Raw genomic sequence first — 22,217 nt, forward strand, 5'->3', positions numbered from 1 at the left:
CTCTGGACACTCAAGTCAGACATGGGATCAGCTTTCAAGTCTTTGACTGTGACCTTGGCAAATTACTCCTCTTGGTTTTTTTAAGTCGGGATACTACCTCATCGGGGTGTATAGATACAATAAAATAACATATGAAAGCATTTAAGACAGTGTCTAGCAAAAAGTGAGCTTGCAGTGACTAGTAGCTATGATAATCACTATCGACTCCAAAATCACTGCAGATGGTGACTGCAGCCAAGAAATTAAAAGATGCTTACTCCTTGGAAGGAAAGTTATGACCAACCTAGATAGCATATTCAAAAGCAGAGAAATTACTTTGCCAACAAAGGTCCATCTAGTCAAGGCTAGTAGTCATTTATGGATGTGAGAGTTGGATTGTGAAGAAAGCTGAGCACTGCAGAACTGATGCTTTTGAACTGTGGTGTTGGAGAAGACTCTTGAGAGTCCCTTGGACTGCAAGGAGATCCAACCAGTCCATCCTAAAGGAGATCAGCCCTGGGTGTTTTTTGGAAGGAATGATGCTAAAGCTGAAACTCCAGTACTTTGGCCACCTCATGCAAAGCGTTGACTCATTGGAAAATAGCCTGATGCTGGGAGGGATTGGGGGCAGTAGGAGAAGGGGATGACAGAGGATGAGATGGCTGGATGGCATCACCGACTCGATGGACGTGAGTCTGAGTGAACTCCAGGAGTTGGTGATGGACAGGGAGGCCTGGCGTGCTGCAATTCATGGGGTCGCAAAGAGTTGGACACGACTGAGCAACTGAACTGAACTGAACTGAAGAAGACATGCCCAGTGCTTTCGGTTTTTATTGTGAGCTGTGTTTCGCTCTGACACTGGTCTCCTTGATACCAGGGTCCTGCGTCTCTGAGAGCAGTGACTGAGGAGAGGATGCGATCATGACTGTGCAAAGAGAGTTCTCTGGGTGAAATTGGCTCCTGCAGGAATGGGCCTTTGGCTTTATCATCAGCACATTCTAACCAATTGAACACATGACTCAGGTAAGAAGCTGATCATCAGCTGAAGTCACAGCACAGAGTTTGAAAACTTAGTCTCAAGTAGCCAGGCTTCCCTGGTGACTCAGGTGGTAAAGAATCCACTTGCAATGTGGGAGACCTGGGTTCGATCCCTGGGTTGGGAAGATCCCTTGGAGGAGGGCATGGCAGTCTGCTCCAGTAATCTTGTCTGGAGAATCCCATGGACAGAGGAGCCTGGTGGGTTACGGTCCACAGGATTGCAAAGAGTTGGACACGACTGAGTGACTGAGCACAGAACAGACAGTACTAGTTTGGTAGGAAAAACCAGGATTTGTAACTATGATTAGGGATTAGGCACAGTTAATGAGTGGAAATTCCTAGGACTTTCGGACATAGCCTTTTTTTCTCCTTTCCTGATACATTGGTGAAAAATAATCACATGTACAAAAGATGATAATTTTATGTGAAAGAGAATTGATACTCTCTGCTTAGAAGTAGCCTGGAGAGGAGAAAATTGATATCAAAATACTATTATTTAACAATTCATATGAAACAATCATAAAGTAAAAAAATTTCCTAGTGAGAATATTGGAAAGAGAATTTATCTGAGTTTTTCTTTTTAATATTCACTTTTATAAAAGTATAATTGACAAAATTGTAATGTGTTTAAACTGTACAGTTGATGATTTGATATATGTATACTTTGTGATAGGATTTACATCATTGAGTTAATTAACACATCCAACACTTCACATATTTACCTGTGAGTGCTTTTGTTTCTCTGTTTTTGGCTAAAACACAAGTTCCACTCTCTCAGCAAATTTAAATTAAAGCTAAGTTTTATGAACTGTAGGGGCTTCCCAGGTGGTACAGTGGTGAAGAATCCGCCTGCCAATGCATAAGTCACGAGAGGCGTAGTTTCAGTCCCTGGGTTGGGAAGCTCTCCTGGAGAAGGAAATGGCAGCCCACTCCAGTATTCCTGTCTGGGAAATCCCATGGACAGAGGAGCCTAGCGGGCTACAGTCCATGGGGTCGCAAGGGGTCAGACGTGACTGAGTGGCTGAGCACTATATGATCATGAACTCTAGTCGCCTTGTTATACTTGAGATTCTCGGAACTTGTTCATCTTAGAACTGAAAGCTTGCTTTCTTCTTCTGACCTTTATTTCCCCCACTCCTCAGTCCCTGGCAGCCATCATACTAAGCTGTATTACTATGTATTACTAACATATATTACTATGAGTTTGACTTTCTGAAAAATGTATTCCACATGTAAGTGATACTATGCAATACTTATCTTTCCTGTCTAGCTTATTTCCCTTAGTGTAGTGACCTGCAGATTCATGCATTTTATCTCAAGTGGTAGGATTTCCTTCTTTTTTTAGAGACTAATATTCTACTGTATACCATACAGTCTTCATCCATTCATCCTTTGATGGACACTGATTGTTTCCACATCTTAGCTATTGTGAATAGCAATAATTATTGTTAATAATGGTCAATAATAGCTGTTTGAGATAATGGCTTAATTGCCTTCAAATATATTTCCAGAAGTGGGATTGCTGGATCATATTGAGTTCTAACATACGAGTTCTCCTAGAGAATATTCCACGTGTGTTTGAGAAGAATGTGTACTCTGTTGCCGTAGGATGGCATGTTATATATGTATATATGTCTACTAGTTCTGTCTGGTCTAATGCATAGTTTAAGTCCAATGTTTCTTTATTGATTTCCTTCTTGAATGATCTATGCATTGTTGAAAGTGTGATACTGAAGTCCCCTACAATTATTCTTTTCATGTCTCTTTCTTCCTTCAGATCTGTTAATATTTTCTTTACACAGTTAGGTACTATGATGTTAGGTTCATAAATATTTATAATTGCAAAATCTCTTAAAGTTGTTAATATTTATGATTCTTAAATACTGACAATTATTAAAATTGAACTGACCTCTTTATCATTATATAATGATCTGTGCCTCTTGCTACTGTTTTTGGTTGAGATTCTATTTTGTCTGATATAACTACCCCTGCTTTCTTTTGATTTTCTTTTGTGAAGAATATCTTTTTCCGTTCTTTCACTTTCAGCCTGTATGTGCCCTCATTCTGAAGTGAATCTCTTATACATACCATATGGTTGGGTATTCCTTTTTAATCCATCCAGCCATTCTATGTATGAGATTAGAGAAATGAGCCCATTTACATTTAAAGTAATTATTCATAGGTATAAACTTTCTATTGCAAATTTGTTAATTTGTTAATTGGCTGTTTTATAATTCCTTTGTTCCTTTCTTGCCCTCCTCATTTGTCATTTCATGATTTTCTCTAATAGTATGCTTGATTCTTTCTCTTTTATATATCTCGTATACAGTTTTGTTTCATAGTTACCACGAGGCTAACATCTTAGAGCTATAACAGTCTATTTTAAGCTGGTAGCAGCTTTATTTTGAACAGTACAAAAACTCTACATTTTACACCCCCATTTTATGTTTTTGATGTCACAATTGACATCTTTCATGTTTTCCCATTCATTGATTATTGTAGTTATAATTATTTTTAATCCTCTATGTTTTAACCTTTATGCCTTAGCTATAAATGATTTACCATCCACCACGATATTATTGTTGTTTCATCACTCACACTGTGTCTGACTCTTTTGTGACCCCATGGACTGTAGTCCACCAGTCTCTTCTGTTTGATTTCCCAGGCAAGAATACTGGAATGAGTTGCCATTTCCTTTTCCAGGGGATCTTCCCCGCCCAGGGATTGGACCTGGACCTGCTGCTCTGCATAAAGATTGTTTACCACAGAGTCACTGGGGAAGCCCAATGATATTAGAAAACTCTGAATTTAACTATATATTACCTTTGCCAGGGAGTTTTATTCTTTCATATGTTTTCGTGTGACAAATTATTAGCCTTTCATTTCAGCCTGAAGAACTCTTTTCAACATTTCTAGTGCCAGGCTAGTGGTGATGAATCTTTCTACTTTTGTCTACTGGGAAATTCTTTATTTCTCCTTTAATTATGAAAGACAACTTTGCTGGTAGACTAATTTTGTTTGGCAACTTTTTTTTTTTCCTTTTAGCACCGTGAATACAACATCACACTCACTTCTGGACTGCGGGTGTCTACTGAAAATTCTGCTGCTAGTCTTATGGACATTCCCTCATACTTAACAAGTTATTTTTCTTTCCTTCTTTTTTTTTGGCCATGCCTCAAGGCATGTGGGATCTGATTTCCCTGACTAGGGATCGAACCCTCGCTTCCTGCAGTGCAAGCATGGAGTCCTAACCACTGATCCACCGGGGAAGTCCCAACAAGTTACTTTTCTTTTGCTGCTTTTAATATTCTCTCATTGTCTTTAAACTTTAGACTATTTAATGAGTCTCAGTGTGAGCCCTTATAGGTTCATCTTATATGATCTTCTTTGGACTCCTGGATCTAGAAGTCTGCTTCTTTTCCCGGGTTAGAGACATTTTCTGCCTTTATTTCTGTGATCCTGAGTTTGCATATATTAGTCCTTCTGGTGATGTCCCATAAGTCCCTTAAACTATCTTCCCTTTTTTTCATTCTTTTGTCTTTTTGTTCCTCTGATTGGATGAATTCCACTTTTCCATTTTCAAGTTTGCTGATCCTTTCTTCTATTTAATGTAGTTAATTCTGGAAGCCCTCTATAGAAGTCTTTTCTTAGCTCAATTGTTATATTCTTCAACTTTAACCTTTTTGTTGTTGTTGTTTTAATATTTTCTATTTCTTTGTTGAAACTCTCATTTTGTTCATGTCTTGATGCCTGATCTCAGTGAGCATTTTTTTCTGACTGTTATTTTGAATTCTAGTGAGTAAATCACTTCTCTCCATTTCATTAAGATTGGTTTTAGAGATTTATCTTGTTCTATGATTTGGACCATATTCCCTTCCACATTTGATGAAAGAGTCACCTATCCCAGTACCGAGAGACTAGTCTCACGTGGGAGGTATGCCTACTTAGTCCCATCCAAGCACCTTTGTGACTTTCCAAACTTCTGTCTTTGTCCTTAGTGGCTTCTGGGAGTTAAGGGTGTGCCAACACCCATCAGTGCCCCCAAAGGCCTGCAAAATGACCAGATGTCTCTTAAGGCTCCTGGAGGAACTAATTGCCTGCACCTTCACCTCCTTGATTGGAGGCCTAGGTTTCAGGCTGCATCTGGGAAAGTCAGAATGTTAGATTTTCAGTCTAGCTCTTATTTGGAAGAAATCAGGAGCTGGTGGGTTTTTATTTTTTTCCTTTGTTACTCACTCTGTGCTGAGCCAGATTGACTAGTCATTGGAAGCGCTTGTGCACCCAGATAGAATTGTTTCTTTGTTTCATGTGGTCCCGGGGGACTCATGATTGCTAAGCTCTGTCAGCTCCCAGAGCTAGGTGACTTGGGAACTTGTCTCTTGGGTGGCAGCAGTAACAGTTAGGGTGCTAGGTGTGTTGACAAGTTCCTTCCAGGGAGAAGCTAGAGGCTTAGTTCTGAGCAGAGACAGCAGGGAGTGTGACTACCAACTTTATCAGGCTCCCAGGAGGATCCTAGTCAACGTCCACATGTAGGCTTATTAGGAGATGAAACCTTAGGCTGCAGCTGGGAAAACATGCCTTCACATCCCTTCCAGGCAGAAACTGGGAGATGGGGTATTTTTGCTTGCTCTGTGCTGAACCTGGGGAAGACAGCTGCAGGGAGTACTTATACACCTACTGGAAAATTGCTTTTTGTCTGTTTAATATGGACTTGGGGACTCACGAATGCCAAACCCTGTGGGCTATCAACGATGGATGGCTGAGGGGCCCTTACTTAAGTGGCAGCTATATAAGTTGGAGCACCAGCTGTGTGGACAAGCCACTTCTTGGGTGATGACTCAGCTTGCTCTTGGAGTGAGCTGGGGAAAGAATGTATGAGGGAAGTGCCCACAGTCTCTTTTGCCCTTTAGAGAGGATCACAGTCAGATCCTAGATTAGAGGCTCATCAGAGGCTGAGCCAGCTGGTAGTCCTGAGCTGCTTGTTAAGAGAGAATGCTTGAGCTGATACCTAAGGGTGTGGAGGTGTGTTCAGTCATTCAGTCATGTCCAACTCTGTGCAACCCCATGGGCTGTACCTAAGGGATGATTTGCAATGACATGATAAGGGAAAATGTAGCAAGAGAACATTTGCTAAGTAAAGGGAACAGTTGTCATTAACCGCAAGGAAAGAGAAAGCATGAAGGTGGTATAATCTGCTTAGGACACAGAGTTAAGTGTGAATAGTGGTGGTGCTTGGGGCAGGGAGGGAGAGCAGAGTCTGAATTGTTAAGGGACATTATCCAGAGAGCAAGAGAAGGAATAGATGAGTTTGAAGCCTAGAGGACAGATTAGACTTGTTCTTTAGGGAGGTTGCCCTGGTGATGGGCTTCCCTGGTGTCTCAGTGGTAAAGAATCCACCTGCAACATAACAGCTGCAAGAGACACAGGTTCAATCCCTGGGTCAGAAAGATCCCCTGGAGAAGGGAATGGCAACCCACTCCAGCATTCTTGCCTGGAGAATCCCACGGACAGAGGAGCCTGGCAGGCTACAGTCCACGGGGTCGCAAAGAGTTGGACACGACTGAAGCGACTTAGCATGCATGCATGCTATACTGGCTATACTGGGAAGGCTGAATTAGAGTGAAGAAAGAGAAACCAGTTAGCAGACAGGGCAAGAAATGATGATGGTTTGAACTTAATGACAATAGAAATAGGATAAATTTGAGAAATAGCAGAGAGAGAATTGACAAGACCAGTGACTACTGGGGTGTTCAGTTCAGTTCAGTTGCTAGGTCATGTCTAACCCTTTGCGACCCCATGAATCGTAGCATGCCAGGCCTCCCTGTCCATCACCGACTCCTAGAGTTCACTAAACTCATGTCCATCGAGTCAGTGATGCCATCCAACCATCTCATCCTCTGTCATCCCCTTCTCCTCCTGCCCCCAGTCCCTCCCACCATCAGGGTGTTTTCCAATGAGTCAACTCTTCACATGAGGTGGCCAAAGTATTGGAGTTTCAGCTTTAGCATCAGTCCTTCCAATGAACACCCAGGACTGATCTCCTTCAGGATGGACTGGTTGGATCTCCTTGCAGTCCAAGGGACTCTCAAGAGTCTTCTCCAACACCACAGTTGAAAAGCATCAATTCTTCAGCACTCAGCTTTCTTCACAGTCCAACTCTCACATCCATATATGACCACTGGAAAAACCATAGCCTTGACTACACAGACCTTTGTTGGCAAGGTAATATCTCTGCTTTTGAATATGCTATCTAGGTTGATCATAACTTCCCTTCCAAGAAGTAAGCATCTTTTAATTTCATGGCTGCAATCACCATCTGCAGTGATTTTGGACCCCCCAGAAATAAAGTCTGACACTGTTTACACTGTTTCCCCATCTATTTCCCATGAAGTGATGGGACCAGATGCCATGATCTTTGTTTTCTGAATGCTGAGCTTTAAGCCAACTTTGTCACTCTCCTCTTTCACTTTCATCAAGAGGCTTTTTAGTTCCTCTTCACTTTCTGCCATAAGGGTGGTGTCATCTGCATATCTGAGGTGATTGATATTTCTCCCGGCAATCTTGATTCCAGCTTGTGCCTCTTCCAGCCCAGCATTTCTCATGATGTACTCTGCATAGAAGTTAAATAAGCAGGGTGACAATATACAGCCTTGACATGCTCCTTTTCCTATTTGGAACCAATCTGTTGTTCCATGTCCAGTTCTAACTGTTGCTTCTTGACCTGCATATAGGTTTCTCAAGAGGCAGGTCAGGTGGTCTGGTATTCCCATCTCTCTCAGAATTTTCCACAGTTTATTGTGATCCACACAGTCAAAGGCTTTGGCATAGTCAATAAAGCAGAAATAGATGTTTTTCTGGTACCCTCTTGCTTTTTCGATGATCCAGCGGATGTTGGCAATTTGATCTCTGGTTCCTCTGCCTTTTCTAAAACCTTTTCTAAAATCTGAAAGTTCACGGTTCATGTATTGCTGAAGCCTGGCTTGGAGAATTTTGAGCATTACTTTACTAGCATGTGAGATGAGACTCCTGAGAGTCCCTTGGACTGCAAGGAGATCCAACCAGTCCATTCTGAAGGAGATCAGTCCTGGGTGTTCTTTGGAAGGAATGATGCTAAAGCTGAAACTCCAGTACTTTGGCCACCTCATGCAAAGAGTTGACTCATTGGAAAAGACTCTGATGCTGGGAGGGATTGGGGGCAGGAGGAGAAGTGGACAACAGAGAATGAGATGGCTGGATAGCATCACCGACTCAATGGACACGAGTTTGAGTGAACTCTGGGAGATGGTGATGGACAGGGAGGCCTGGCGTGCTACGATTCATGGGGTCGCAAAGAGTTGGACATGACTGAGCGACTGAACTGAACTGAACTGAGATGAGTGCAATTGTGCAGTAGTTTGAGCTTTGGCATTGCCTTTCTTTGGGATTGGAATGAAAACTGACCTTTTCCAGTCCTGTGGTGTAGGGTAAGGAAAAGATGACTCAAAGCTGACTCATAGTTTTCTTCATTGGATAACTGAGTGGATTAAAATGAAATTCACTGAGTTACAGAGAGCAGCCAGTTTCAAAGCCAAAGAGCAGATGAATTTAGCTTTTCATATGTTGACTCTGAAGAGCCCGTTAGTTATCCAGGTGATGGAGAAGGGTGTACATTAAAAACAAGAGATCTGAACTTGAATATGCATTTGGCATTTATCAATATACAGATGATACTTGAGGTCTTGGAGCATACATGGGTTGAAAGAGAAGAGGGCTGAATAAGAGAGCAAAATTAGACGACTTCCCTGGTGGTTCAGGGTTAAGAATCCCCTGCCAATGCAAGGGACACAGGTTCGATCCCTAGTCCGGGAAGATCCCATGAGCTGAGAGGCTACTGAGCCCACACATCACCAGTACAGAGCCTGTGCTCTAGAGCCCAGGAGCTGCAACTACGGAAGCTTGTACTGTGGAGCCTGTGCTCCATGAAAGAAACAGCCAGCACAGTGAGAAGCCCGCACCCCACCACTAGAGAGTAGCCCCTGCTTGCCACAACTAGAGAAAGTCGGTGCACAGCAACAAAGATCTACTACAGCTGAAAATAAATGAATAAAATCATTAAAAAAAAAAAAGAAAAGCAAGAGAAAGAGGCCTTAATATGTTACACTGAGCTCTGGATCTTACCCTTTTGCCTACATCCATCACTAAGATTTAAAATTCTATATTAAAGCAAAGATAGCCATGTCCTAAAATAGAGATTTCTGAAGAATGAAGAGTTCATTACCTCGGATACAATTAAATTGTTCAGGTGTTGAGTATCCATGAAAAGATAATATCATAAATATCCTTTAGGGATGTTGATCATATGAACTCCAATCTACTGAAATAATGCTTAGGATCACACTGAAAAAATGAAATAACCTTGCTGAAGCTAACAAGAAAATTGTAATTACAACTATATATATAATATGAAGACATAAATAATAATAAAAACATGCAAATAAATAGCCACTACTCTTCAGATCTCAAACCTTACAACTAGGTTAGTAACTCCTTTCTCCCAGGTATTATAAAATGTAATTACTTGAGCTTTGTAATTACCTAAAGTCTGAGCTTAAATCAGCCATGCTACCAAAGGCTCTTTTATAATCTATCACACACCAAGCACACATCTCAATTTATTTGTCTTCATTTGAGGAAGAATAACTGAGCATCAGGGAAAGTCAATCAAGAAACCAGAAAAAGCGCTGAAGATATAATGTACATGCATGATGAATCCAAGCAAGGGGAACTAACTTCCAACAGAGCTCTTCATCCTGCAGATAGACGGGCATGTTTCACTTTATATTTTGTGAAGGTGTTAATTCAGGTGTTAATTTCCTGCCTCAGTAAGATTGGCTCTAACGCTAGGTGGTTCCAAGGATTTTCAAATTCAAGAATACAAGAAGGCATCCTGTACTAAATCTTAGTAGGTAGGGCTCTCCTTTCCATTAGAGCAGGAGTTCCCAACCTCCAGGATCTAATGCCTTATGATCTGAATCCAAGCTGATGTAATAATGATAGAAATAAAGTACACAGTAAATGTAATGCACTTGAATCACCCCAAAACCATCGCTCCCCTCCCACCTTGTCCATGGAAAAACTGTCTTCCATGAAACCAGTCTCTGGTGCCAAATGGTTTGGGGGATCACTACACTAGAGGCAGATTTGAAACCACATGGATTAATGTTAGAAGGACAGCAAAGGTTTGAATAAGGAGTTTCAGGAATACTGATACCATGGGCATTTTCGAGATTGATTTTACTCTTTATTAGTAATTGCAATGGCAATTAGTGAATTCTTCTCAGACATTTTCTAGAGTGCTGACATACATGGCTTTGCCTCGGCTGGACCATAAAGCTCATTTCAGGACTTGGACAAAATCCAAGCGATTGGAAGTATTGTGCATCCTGCCTTCACATTGATCATCACGAAACCATACAGAGAAGTCTCCTTTAGTTCCATATTTCTTGATGTTATCTTCTTCCAGAAAGTGCTTGGATTTTTTTTTTAATGTTTATGATTTTAATCACAGCAGCAACAATAATAGTAACAATAACAAGCATTATTAGAATGAGTGACTTTAGTGAAGTTGCAGTGTCTGTATATAAAATCGATTATAATTTCTATATTATTGGGGCTTCCCTGGTAGCTCAGAGGGTAAAGAATCCACCTGCAATACAGGAGATGTGAGATGCGGGTTTGATTCCTGGGTCAGGAAGATCCCCTGGGGGAGGAAATGGCAAACCATTGCCAGTATTCTTGCCTGAAAAATCCCAGGCACAGAGAATCCTGGTGGGCTAGAGTCCATGGGGTTGCAAGGAGTCAGAAACGATTGAGCGACTAAGCACAGCACAGCATACACTAACCACAAACAATTAGAGTATTTAAACAGCTTTGTTGGGGTACAGTTGACATATAATAAACTGCATATATTTAAAGTATACAACTGGATAAGCTTTCATATACATACATTCATAAAACCATAACCACAAACAAGAAAACGAACTTATCCGTCAGTCTCAAAAGTTTTCTTTGACCATTTGTAATCCCCCCTTCTCTCCCCTCCATGCCCTGTCTCTACTCTCATCTGTTTTCTGTCACTATAAATTGGCTTGCATTTTCTAGATTTTCATATATATGAAATCATAGTCTATGCGCTCTTTGGCTTCTTTCACTCAGCTTTATTTTGAGGTTCATTCACGTTGCTTGGGATGCTTCAGCACTATAGCCATCACTGTCTACATTTTTTTTTCCCCTCTCTTCTCCCACAAAAGAGGAAGAGGAAATATTTTATCATGTCTCACTCAAGCCCTCTAGGTAACAAAAACCCTCTTCTCCTGTTTCAAGGAGCTTGTGCAAGCAAAAACAAAAGACAATTTCTGTCTTTTTCTTGGTAGCACATAGGAGAGGAAGCTTTTTATACCAGAAGAGATGAATAAAAGAGGTCACTGTTCGTGGACCCATCTCTGGGTTAGGCAGTTCTGTTCTCAGCACTTTGTGAATGCTAAGGTTACCGCATCCCTGTGGCTACCAGAATATGAATTGTATGGCCTTGAAAATGCCTAATGGTGCTACCTGTCCATTTTAAGTTTAAAAGTATATCACTCGTACAGTTGGCTTTAGTCTGCAGCGTTAGGTACTGGAAGGGCAGAAACTGAGCTTTCTCACAGCTTGTGGTGATAAGTGAACTGCTCCAGGCAGACTATCATTACCATGGGTGTGCGGTCTAATCTCCAATCGAATGGGCATTTTACAGCTTTGTTTAGCTTGGTTTATTTTCTTATCCTTGAACACTAGTGCCTGGAGAGGTGTCATATTCAATGCTTGCCTCTCATCTTCAATATCCTGGAGTATCGTGTTTAAACTATGATGAGCTATTGGGACACACCTTTCAAGCAAGAAGGTTTGAAATGGGAATACCAGAGTTCAGAGGGTTACCGGTCCAAAGCGAATCAGCCCCAGTGCAGCTCAAGTTTTACCCAAGGTTCCAAATATATCTCAGAATTATTGCAGAAAGTAATCTTAGCTGCCCTATTAGGATGGATTCAAAGAGAGCTGCTGAAGGATTGTATACATTGGTAAGATGAAATTTGTATGGCAAGTTATCCTGTCTGTATGAACAGAGAAGCAAAAAGCTTTGCCAAGGTCAATGGGAGACTCAAGATGAGCTTGGGTTGTATATATTCTTTGCGGCAGACATAGAACCTCTTTATCTGTCTGTACCTCTGTTTTCTCAAATCGAAGAAGTTGGTGAAGTCGTTAATTGACCCCTAAAATCTGTTCTCATTCTGTCTATGTGTCTAAGAGCTCAGAATTCTCAATTTCAGAACTGCTTTCTTGGCACATGACTGCATGGTTTCTATCTTGGAATTTCTTGGAAGTTCTCTCTTTCTGAGAACAGAGAGAAGTACATCTAAGCATTGTTTAACACTTATTAATTTATTTTCATTCATTGCACCTATTAGATATTCAAGCACTAGGATGGACACTATCAAGGCACAGGGGTTATACTTGACACGGAAAAGATATGTATATGTACACACGTGTGCAATCTTGTCTGACTCTTTACGACACTTTGGACTGTAGTCTGCCAGGCTCCTCTGTCCATGGGATTCTCCAGGCAAGAATACTGGAGTGGGTTGCCATTTCCTTCTCCGGGGGATCTTCCTGACCCTGGGATTGAACCTGCATTTTCTGTGTCTCCAGTTTCTGGCAAATAGAGTTTTTCAGTGGGAAGAATGGCCAAATAAGCTTCAAGTCCAACCAAGCTAAGAAATGAGGTCTATATGATACTATAACTGTGGTTCTCAGTGGAAATGATTTTGCTCCTGTGGGATATTTGGCAATGTCTAGAGACACTTTTGGTTGTTACATCTTGCGGGGAGAGTGTGGTACCTAGTGGGCAGAGGCGAGGGATGCTGCTGAACATTCTACCACATTCTGGATGCCTCCACAGCAAAGACCTATCCAGCCCCAAATGTCAATACTGCTGAGGTCGAGGAACAGCAAAAACATGAAGTCAGTCTAATTAAAACCACAGGGCCCTGGAGGCTTATCTCGCTTTCAAATGAATTCTACAGGTGTGTTGCGGAAAAGGGGCAAGAGACTTGGAGATGATTTGAAGTTTCGATTCAGTCGTGAAGTATGAGTAGATGTGAACCAGCTGAATTAACGAAGAACAGGAGAGAAGAAGAGCTTTCCAGGGAGAAGACCCAGGCAGAATTGGAGGGTGAGGGATCCTGGGACTGTGACTGAGTGGCAGGTCTTTCTACACAGTGCAGAGCCCCTGTGGGCTCCATGTGGGCAGAGGTGGCACAGTGAGAGGTCCTGGCTAAATTGCTAAAAATCTTGTGTTTTTTCTTGAAAGTGATGCTGAGATGCAGTGAATGATTTTAAGTAAGACAGTAACTTGGTCAAATCTCCGTGGTTTTTTTTTTTTTTTTTTTTTTTTGCCCCACCCGGTGGCATGTGGGATCTTAGTTCTCTGGCCAGGGATCAATCCTGCAATGCCTGCATTGGAAGTGCTGAGTCTTAACCACAGGACCACTAGGGAAGTCCCAAATCACTGTTTTCTAATAATCAGTCTTTGGGGAAAGGTGGTTCTAAAGGAGTGAGAGAGGGAGGCAGTGATGAGTTGTTTGTATTTAGCCCAGGCGTGATGTGCTGAAGACCCGTTTGGGTCTTGCAGTGACCATGCAAATGAAGATACAATCACAGTTTCAAAACCTTGAGACTATGGTGTTGTCACAAGAGGTTGCCAGTCAGAACAGAGAATACTAGAGGATGACTCTCAGGTTCCATCTCTACTAAATATACAGTGATGGCTTTTTACCAAGACAGGAAACATAAAAGGAGGGTTGGATGTGGATGAGAGAGAGCAGTGAAGGATGTGGAATTCCTACCTTGTTGGCGGCAAACGTGAAGCCAGCTTCATTAAAACCATTGGTCCTTGGGGCCTCATTGAGCTTTCAAACTTGCCTTTGCATGGAACCCATGGAATGATTTCCTGAAACATAACCTGATGTGTTAGCTTGGCTTAAAGATGGAAATACAAGAAGGCATCTATTCTGACAGGTTTACAAGCAGCACAAACTCATAAGGACATCCTTGTCAGAATTGTCTGCTTGGCCTTTATTGGAAGCAATTATTCCAGACAACTGAAGCATATTTATAAGGGCACCAACTAGACATAACTCAGGCTGTGTTATCTTGATGGCTGCTGACTCTTCGCCTGCAGACCATGATGGTGGTCACAGGTGGAGGAGGCCCTGCAATCACCTGGTTCTGTCCTCCTTTGATTGGTTACTAGGGTTGGAATGAAGGCTTGGTCTCCAGGGCAACAGAAGCCTCTGGGCTGATCAGTTTGTATTACCCTTCTCGAGGTGCTCTGGAAGTTTCCTGGCCACTTAGATTTACAAGAGACTTTGGTCTTCATGAAATTGCTTCTGATTTGTCTTACCAGAAGCATTTCCTTTGGGTAGAAATCTAGCCAGCAGGACATTAATTTGTTCTTAGTTTCTGATATTTGAATGTGTGTTCTTTAGTGTTTTCTGCATAATTTGGTTGCCATCTTGACTTTGTCCTTTTCTTGGGTTCCAGGAATGGGGTAAGATTTTATAGTTGGTGTGAGAAGATCTATTTCACCCCACTTCTAAGAATAGCATCCTACGTAACTAAACACTAAGATAAGTTCCTTTACTCTCTCTCTCTCTTTTTTTTTTTTTAACAATTTTTAATTACTTTATAAAATTTTTTTAAAATTTATTTTTAATGGGAGGATAATTGCTTTACAATGTTGCATTGCTTTCTGCCATACAACAACATGAATCAGCCATAAGTATACAAATGTCCCTTCCCTCTTAGAGCATCTCCCCAAAGCTGCACTGGGCTCTGCATCTTTAGCCTCCCATTACCAACATTACCCACTTAAGCACAAAGTTTGTGGCATTAGTAACTTCCCTCTGAGCAAAGGAAGTTCTGGCATCGTGGTTGTTTATCTTCTCTCTCTGCTTATCCTCTCTCTTCCAAAAACTGTTTTTCAGATCTTTGGTGTTTTTTGTGCATTTATTTATTGGAATAGTGTTTATTCAGCACTTTATCTTGGGTATCTGAAAATAAGTTAGAGAAATTGGAGTATTACTGACAGTGATAAGAATTATGTTGATAAAGCCAGAATCAAGAAAAGGAGAGCCTTGCATTTTAAATTATACTAGGAGCTTATAAAGAATGAACTAGAGTATATTGGAGGTCATTGGAAGGAAGAGCAAGTGGCTTGAGATATTGGAAATCAACTGAGTCCAGAGGTTGGTCCAAATCCTGGGAGGTCAGCAAGTGAACCAACTCAATAGGACCCATCAAAAGCTGTGTTAATAAAGTAAAGGGGTTAGGCTTGGACAGAAAGCCTAAGAGATAGTCTTCTTGGGGAGCGCTAAAGGCAAGGAAAAGAATCTGAGCAACCCTATGTCTACAATAATAATAAAACTTTTATTTGCATTATATTGTGCCATTTGCAAAGTACTTTCAAATACTCTCCTCTTTGTTTCATTTAATCTTAACCACAGCCTTATGAAGAAAGTTATTACTATCAACATTGTACACCTGCACATAGTAAGTGGTAGAGCTTTGAGAAGAGAGCCCTGGTCTTTTGGCAGGAGGTTCAATATCCTCCCCACTACATCCATATTCCTTCCGTACCCTGGAGGGAAGTGATTTCTTGCATTCTAAGCTGTCGGTTCAATGTGATGTTATTGATGAGCTCATATCGCAGAAGGGGCATAGAATACAATTAGGAGCAAGAATTCTGCTGTTTGGGGATAGTTGTCACAGTAACTCTAGGGATTCTTATAGGTTATAAGACTTCAACAGGAAAGTTTATCCTGAAGCACAATTCTGATTTCATAGTTTCTCTGCTTTAAAACTTGGGTTACCAATCTGTGGCTGAGGCTTTCCTCTCTCTGGTTGATACTTGCCACTCCAGCCTCTTTATTTCCCATCGTATATGGGGTCACACAACTGCATCAGATGACCAGGCAGGCTTAGTTAGCCCTTTATTATTTCCATCATGTTGCAATGCTCTTTTCTTCTGTTTCCACCTGTATGATTCTACCTGTCAGTCAATATCTGACTTATACGTAGTCTTTTCGAATACGGCCTCCATTTCCTCCTGCCTTGTCTATACTGTGTATTCCCATTGCATTTTGTTTGCATCTTTTTTTTTTTAATTGTTTTTATTGATTCATGTATGTGGCTGCTCTGGGTCTTAGTTGCGGCATGTGGGATCTAGTTAACCGACCAGGGATCAAATCTGGGCCTTCAGCACTGGGAGCTCCAGAGAAGCCCCTTGTTTGCATTTTTATAGCATGGGTTGCAAACTTAAATATGTGCATGAACCAGCCAGATGAACAGAGGAGGTTAAGTGTAAAATACATAAACAATGATGACTGTGGCAAGACCCTGAGCTCTTCACCTAATAGGAAGCCACTGCTCAGTTCTGGGCATAAAATGAGCCCAGTCGTGTGTGTGTGTGTGTGTGTGTGTGTGTGTGTGTATGAAATTCCTTGGTTTTAAAAATATTGGCAAATGGGAGGGGGGTTCAGGATGGAGGGGAAATATGTATACCTATGGTCAGTTCATGTTGATGTATGGCAAATACCATCACAATATTGTAAAAGTAGTGAAAGTCACTCAGTCATGTCCAACTCTTTGCAACCCCATGGACTATATAGTCCATGGAATTCTCCAGGCCAGAATACTGGAGTGGGTAGCCTTTCTTTTCTCCAGGGGATCTTCCCAACCTAGGGGTTGAACCGAGGTCTCCTGCATTGCAGGCAGATTCATTGCAGCTGAGCCACAAGGGTATCCTCAAATTAAAATAAATACATTTTTTAAAAGAAAAACATATTGGAAAATAAATAATTCAAATATTTTTGAGAATCTCAGTTGGTTAAATAAAAATCTGTCTGAAGGCTATGTTTGGCTGATGATCCTACTTTCTGACCTTACCCTGTAGAGTTTGGGGATGAATAAATGGTACAGATCAGAATATACTGTCTCAATTATTAATTATAAATACACTGAGAGGGAGAACAACATGAGATTATCTTTTTAACCATAGAGTGCCTTTTCTAGAATAGGTGCTTAGTAAATTTCTGTTGAATTGCAGGCAGCCTTCAGAGGGTAAGGATTGGAGAAAATGAGCTGGCTGGATGGAGTGTGCTATTTTAGGTTAGACAGGTTGAGACCACGCTTTTTGTAAAGTGTATCATTTGGGTGTTTTATTAATCACTGCTGCCAGTGCATTTAAATATTTTAATAATTGGTATATTTTACTCTTAGCATGCCCTGGGGCTTTTTTTTTTTTTTTAGAAATGGCAGTTTTAAAAAATGAAAATAGAATCCCTGCTCAATCAGCATTCACACTGCCAGGTGACACTTGGGTGCTTCCTCCGCTCCAAATCTGGGTCAGCATGGCATTTGGGGACTGGAATGCCTGCCCTGCCTTCCCTAGCAAATTTGACTGGCTGAAATTGGGCTCTTTAGGTAAAATTATCTTTCAGGTTAGAACCCTGAAAATTATCCCCTGAAACAATTCTCTCTTTGGAATGTGAATCTCCATACTTCTAGCAAAGCTTGGAAGAAGGGGAAAAAAATCACTTCGCCACCACACCTCAATGTTGCCTTTGCAACTATTAAAATATCTTTTCTAAGTTACAGATTAGCCATCTTTGGGGGAGCCTAAAGGCAGTGGGTCCCCACTCCAGTACTCTTGCCTGGAAAATCCCATGGATGGAGGAGCCTGGTAGGCTACAGTCCATGGGATTGCAAAGAGTCAGACACAACTGAGTGACTTCACTTTCACTTTTCACTTTCATGCATTGGAGAAGAAAATGGCAACCCACTCCAGTGTTCTTGCCTGGAGAATCCCAGGGACAGGGAAGCCTGGTGGGCTGCTGTCTATGGGGTCGCACAGAGTCGGACACGACTGAAGTGATTTAGCAGCTGGGCACAGGCAGGTCTCGTTTCATGGCACTTTGCTGCTACTGCCTTGTTTACTGTGTGAAGGTGTGCGATGATCCTGTTTACAGCAAGTTTATCAGTGCCATTTTCAACAGCATTTGCTTACTTTGTGTCTCGGCGTCATGTTCTGGTCATTCTTGCAATATTTTAAACCCTCCACCAGCAATAAGATTATGAATTCCTAAAGGCTCAGGTGATGCTTAGCATTTTTTAACAATAAAATTTTTAAAAATTAAGGTAATTTTTTATATGTAACACTATTGTACCCTGAATGTATAATACAATGAAAACACAACTTTCACATGCACTGGCAGACCAAAACATTCGGGTGTCTCACTTTATTGCAACATTTGCTTTTCTGTGGAAGGAAACCCACAACACCTCCGAGGTCTGACTGTTTAGAACTCCTTAAGGTTATTCAGCACTTATTAAAACAGAGGTTGGGCAAAGTGAGTTTATTTACCAAATCTGAGAAGAAGGTAGCAGTGAAAAGGATAGACATGTTGGGGGTTTGATTTCAGTTTTATTAGTGACAAGCGTCCTCGTTCTGTGCCAGGATGCTAACGTAGCCACTCTTGGAAAGAGATTGTTTTCTTGCTCTGTTGCTTCTCTTTTCTGCACTAAAGCATCACTGACTCATGGAACTGTGGGCCCCATCTTTCTTTGTTTTCACGCCAGGATTTTCTCGTGGTTGGCTCCTGCCATGGAAGGTTTCAACTTGACCTTTCTCTGTTCCCTTTCCTCCTGCATTTCATCCAGTGACCACACTTGTGGAGTCATCATCTGTAACCATCCTGCGACCCCCTTCACCGGCTCATCACTTCCCATCACGACTGCAGTCTTGCCTTTTTTGGTGCCAGGGTTTGCAAATTTCTCACTGTCCGCGTTGCTATCTAATTCTGTAAATCAACAATAGGCAGGATGTGAAGCCCGAGTCACGTCACAGGACTGTGATTTTTTTTCTTTCCCTCCCACTCAGCCATTCTGAATTGTCACTTTTCCCCCGATTCTTAGACACGGAGTTGAAAAAATACATAAACAGCTTTGTGACTCACCTGAGGGAGTCTTTGACCTTTCCTTTCCATTGTTTGCGCTTTTTCCCTCCCTCACTGAGGAATCAACAGTCTGCATTTTGAAACAAAACTCCTCGCTCTCCTCTAATAAAGGTGAAACAAGGTAAGGGAGGATTTTAAAAGACTCCACTGGGAAGAGTTTGGGAGGGATTATGAATAAGGAGAGGAAAAAAAAATGTAGACCTGAATATTTTAAAGACTATAAAGATATTTCCTTGCAAGCAGATTCTCTGTTTTTACCTTTAGCCCCTTGACCACACAGAACCCTAGACACAGAAACACACATCCACGTTATTCGGTCTTCATAAACACAATTCTCTGAATTCTGACTTTAAGGAGGATATGCCACGGAGCTAATAAAGCTAAAGCCCTGAATGAGGTCCCAGCAATATGTTCACATGGTTATATGCTCTGTAAAACTTGCCAAAGTAAGATATTTTAAACCACAATTGGTTTTTTTTCCATTCCAACTTTCCCAATGACCCACTGTCTCCAATGACCTTGGGGTGTTTTAAGGATCTCCCTAAGGGAATTCTGCTAAGTCAAGTCAGTGTGTCCGACTCTGTGCGACCCCATAGACGGCAGCCCACCAGGCTCACTTGTCCCTGGGATTCTCCAGGCAAGAATACTGGAGTGGGTTGCCATTTCCATCTCCAATGCATGAAAGTGAAGTTGCTCAGTCGTATCCGACTCTTTGTGACCCCATGGACTGTAGCCTACCAGGGTCCTCCATCCATGGGATTTTCCAGGCAAGAGTACTGGAGTGGGGTGCCATCGCTAGTTGAGGACATATTTCAGTTCAGTCGCTCAGTCGTGTCTGACTCTTTGCGACTCCATGAATCGCAGCACGCCAGGTTTAATGAGCTACATTTATGTGACTATCTGTCCCTTCCACACAGAGTTAAGTTATTGCCAGCCTGGTTTTCAGGAACACTCCCACCTACTGAGCTGTCTTCAGGGCAAACTGGTTAATTAGAAAGTTGTCACTTAACAGGGAATTTAAGTTAGCTGCTACACAAGAAAATTTTAAATGTCCCCAAATTTTGCAAATTCAGTATGAAAGAAGCTTGAAAGAGTTTTCCGTATACTTGGCAATCTTACTAATCAGTATGACATCACTAATGTTAAGTTATGAGGCTAAAATCTTTCCAAACGATTGATACAGGGAATTTTGATCTACCATAGCTAAATTAGGGGCTTCCCTGGTGGTCTAATGGTGAAGACTCTGTACTCCCACTGAAGAGGGCCCAGGTTCGATCTCTGGCTGGGGAGACAAGGTCCAACATGCTGCAACTAAAGATACTGCATGCTGGGATAAAAACTTTGGGGCTTCCAGGTGGCATTAGTGGTAAAGAACCCACCTGCCAATGCAGGAGATGCAAGAGACAAGAGTTCGATCCCTGGGTCAGGAAGATCCCCTGGAGGAGGAAATGGAAACCCACTCTAGTATTCTTGCCTAGAGAATCCTATGAACAGAGGAGCCTGGTGGGTTGCAGTCCGTAGGGTCACAGAGAGTCAGACTGTTACTGAAGCAACAACTTAGCACAGGCAGCTAAATTAAAGATTCAATTATTTGTTTTATTCTCTTGGTAGAAAATTATTTTTTATCACATTAGTATTATATGAATAGGTAATCAAATAGAAGTCAAAACTGTGGCAAAATATTATAGATGTGTGTCACAAGGTTAATTAATAAAAATATTATATTATTTTCTGGATTTTTGTGATGCTTGTGGCATTTTCCAACTTTTAAAAATTTGTGATCTGTTATGATTTCTCCTCCCATATATTTGTGTACCCTAATTTTTTTGTCCCTTTTCTTAAAAGGAGACTTCAAAGTTGTAAAAGCTTCAGGCCCCACAAAACCAGGATCCATACTTGATTTGAAACAACAATTGAGCTGAGAAACATTATGTGATTTGTCTCAATTATGTAGTTAGTACTTGGTACAAGACAACTTGAAGATAATAAATCTGTGTCCAGAGCTTACCTATTTATCTATGAGGTCATATTGTCTTTTATTTTCATAAATTAAAAAAATTATTTGTTTGCTGTTCAGTTCAGTTCAGTTCAGTCACTCAGTCATGTCAGATTCTTTGCGACCCCATGAATCGCAGCACGCCAGGCCTCCCTGTCCATCACCAACTTCCAGAGTTCACTCAGATTCACATCCATCGAGTCAGTGATGCCATCCAGCCATCTCATCCTCTGTCGTCCCCTTCTCCTGCCCCCAGTCCCTCCCAGCATCAAAGTCTTTTCCAATGAGTTAACTCTTTGCATGAGGTGGCCAAAGTATTGGAGTTTCAGCTTTAGCATCATTCCTTCCAAAGAAATGCCAGGGCTGATCTCCTTCAGAATGGACTGGTTGGATCTCCTTGCAGTCCAAGGGTCTCTCAGGAGTCTCTTCCAACACCACAGTTCAAAAGCATCAATTCTTTGGTGCTCAGCCTTCTTCACAGTCCAACTCTCACATCCATACATGACTACTGGAAAAACCTAGCCTTGACTAGATGGACCTTAGTGTACCAGGTATTAATTGCAACATGTAAATTCTTAGTTGAGGTATCTGGGGTCTAGTTTCCCAACTAGGGATCAAACCCAGGTCCCCTGCATTGGGAGCCCAGAGTCTCAGCTACTGGATCACCAGGGAAGTCCCCATACTGTCTTTTAATGGGGGGATATTTGGGTTGGAGAGGTTCAGAGGGAAGCAAGGCTCTCTCCAGATGTTCTGCTTTAGTGAAAATGGTAGAGGAGGTTGGAAGTGTTAGAGAGTTATGGGGAGATTGTACCCAAAGAACTTAGGTCTTTTCTTCCTCTCTCTGTTCTCATATCTGAAAACAGAAATCATAAGATATCTCTCTTTTTTCCTTTTCTGAGTATAGGCTTAGGGGTTTGGGATGTTTGTTTGGCTTTCTACTTATTAGGAACAGCACCGGGGATCAGGTGCTACCTGCTATGGATTGAATTTTTTCCCCCATCAAATTCACATATTCAAGTTGTAAGTCCCAACATGACTATATTTGGACACAAAGCCCATGAGTGCTAAGTTGCTTCAGTTGTGTCTGACTCTTTGAGACCTTGTGGACTGTAGCCTAC

The 22,217-nt window shown here is 41.6% G+C and overlaps 1 long non-coding RNA gene and 1 other non-coding gene across 5 annotated transcripts in view; both read left to right on the forward strand.

Moving 5' to 3' along the window:
* LOC138430868 (uncharacterized) overlaps positions 1–22,217 on the forward strand; it is a 173,725-nt gene that overhangs the window by 148,257 nt on the left and 3,251 nt on the right. For 3 of the 4 annotated variants that reach the window (XR_011253421.1, XR_011253424.1, XR_011253418.1), the window contains one exon: positions 857–1,002. The exons of the other annotated variant lie outside the window; for it this stretch is intronic. This is a non-coding gene — a long non-coding RNA (uncharacterized lncRNA). The remainder of the gene's footprint in view (positions 1–856; positions 1,003–22,217) is intronic. 4 annotated transcript variants of the gene reach the window in all.
* Positions 20,321–20,393, forward strand: TRNAG-CCC (transfer RNA glycine (anticodon CCC)). Its single transcript has one exon. It is a non-coding gene; the product is annotated as a tRNA-Gly (tRNA).

Source organism: Ovis canadensis, chromosome 26 (genome assembly GCF_042477335.2).
Source record: "Ovis canadensis isolate MfBH-ARS-UI-01 breed Bighorn chromosome 26, ARS-UI_OviCan_v2, whole genome shotgun sequence".
NCBI classification, from domain to species: Eukaryota; Metazoa; Chordata; class Mammalia; order Artiodactyla; family Bovidae; genus Ovis; species Ovis canadensis.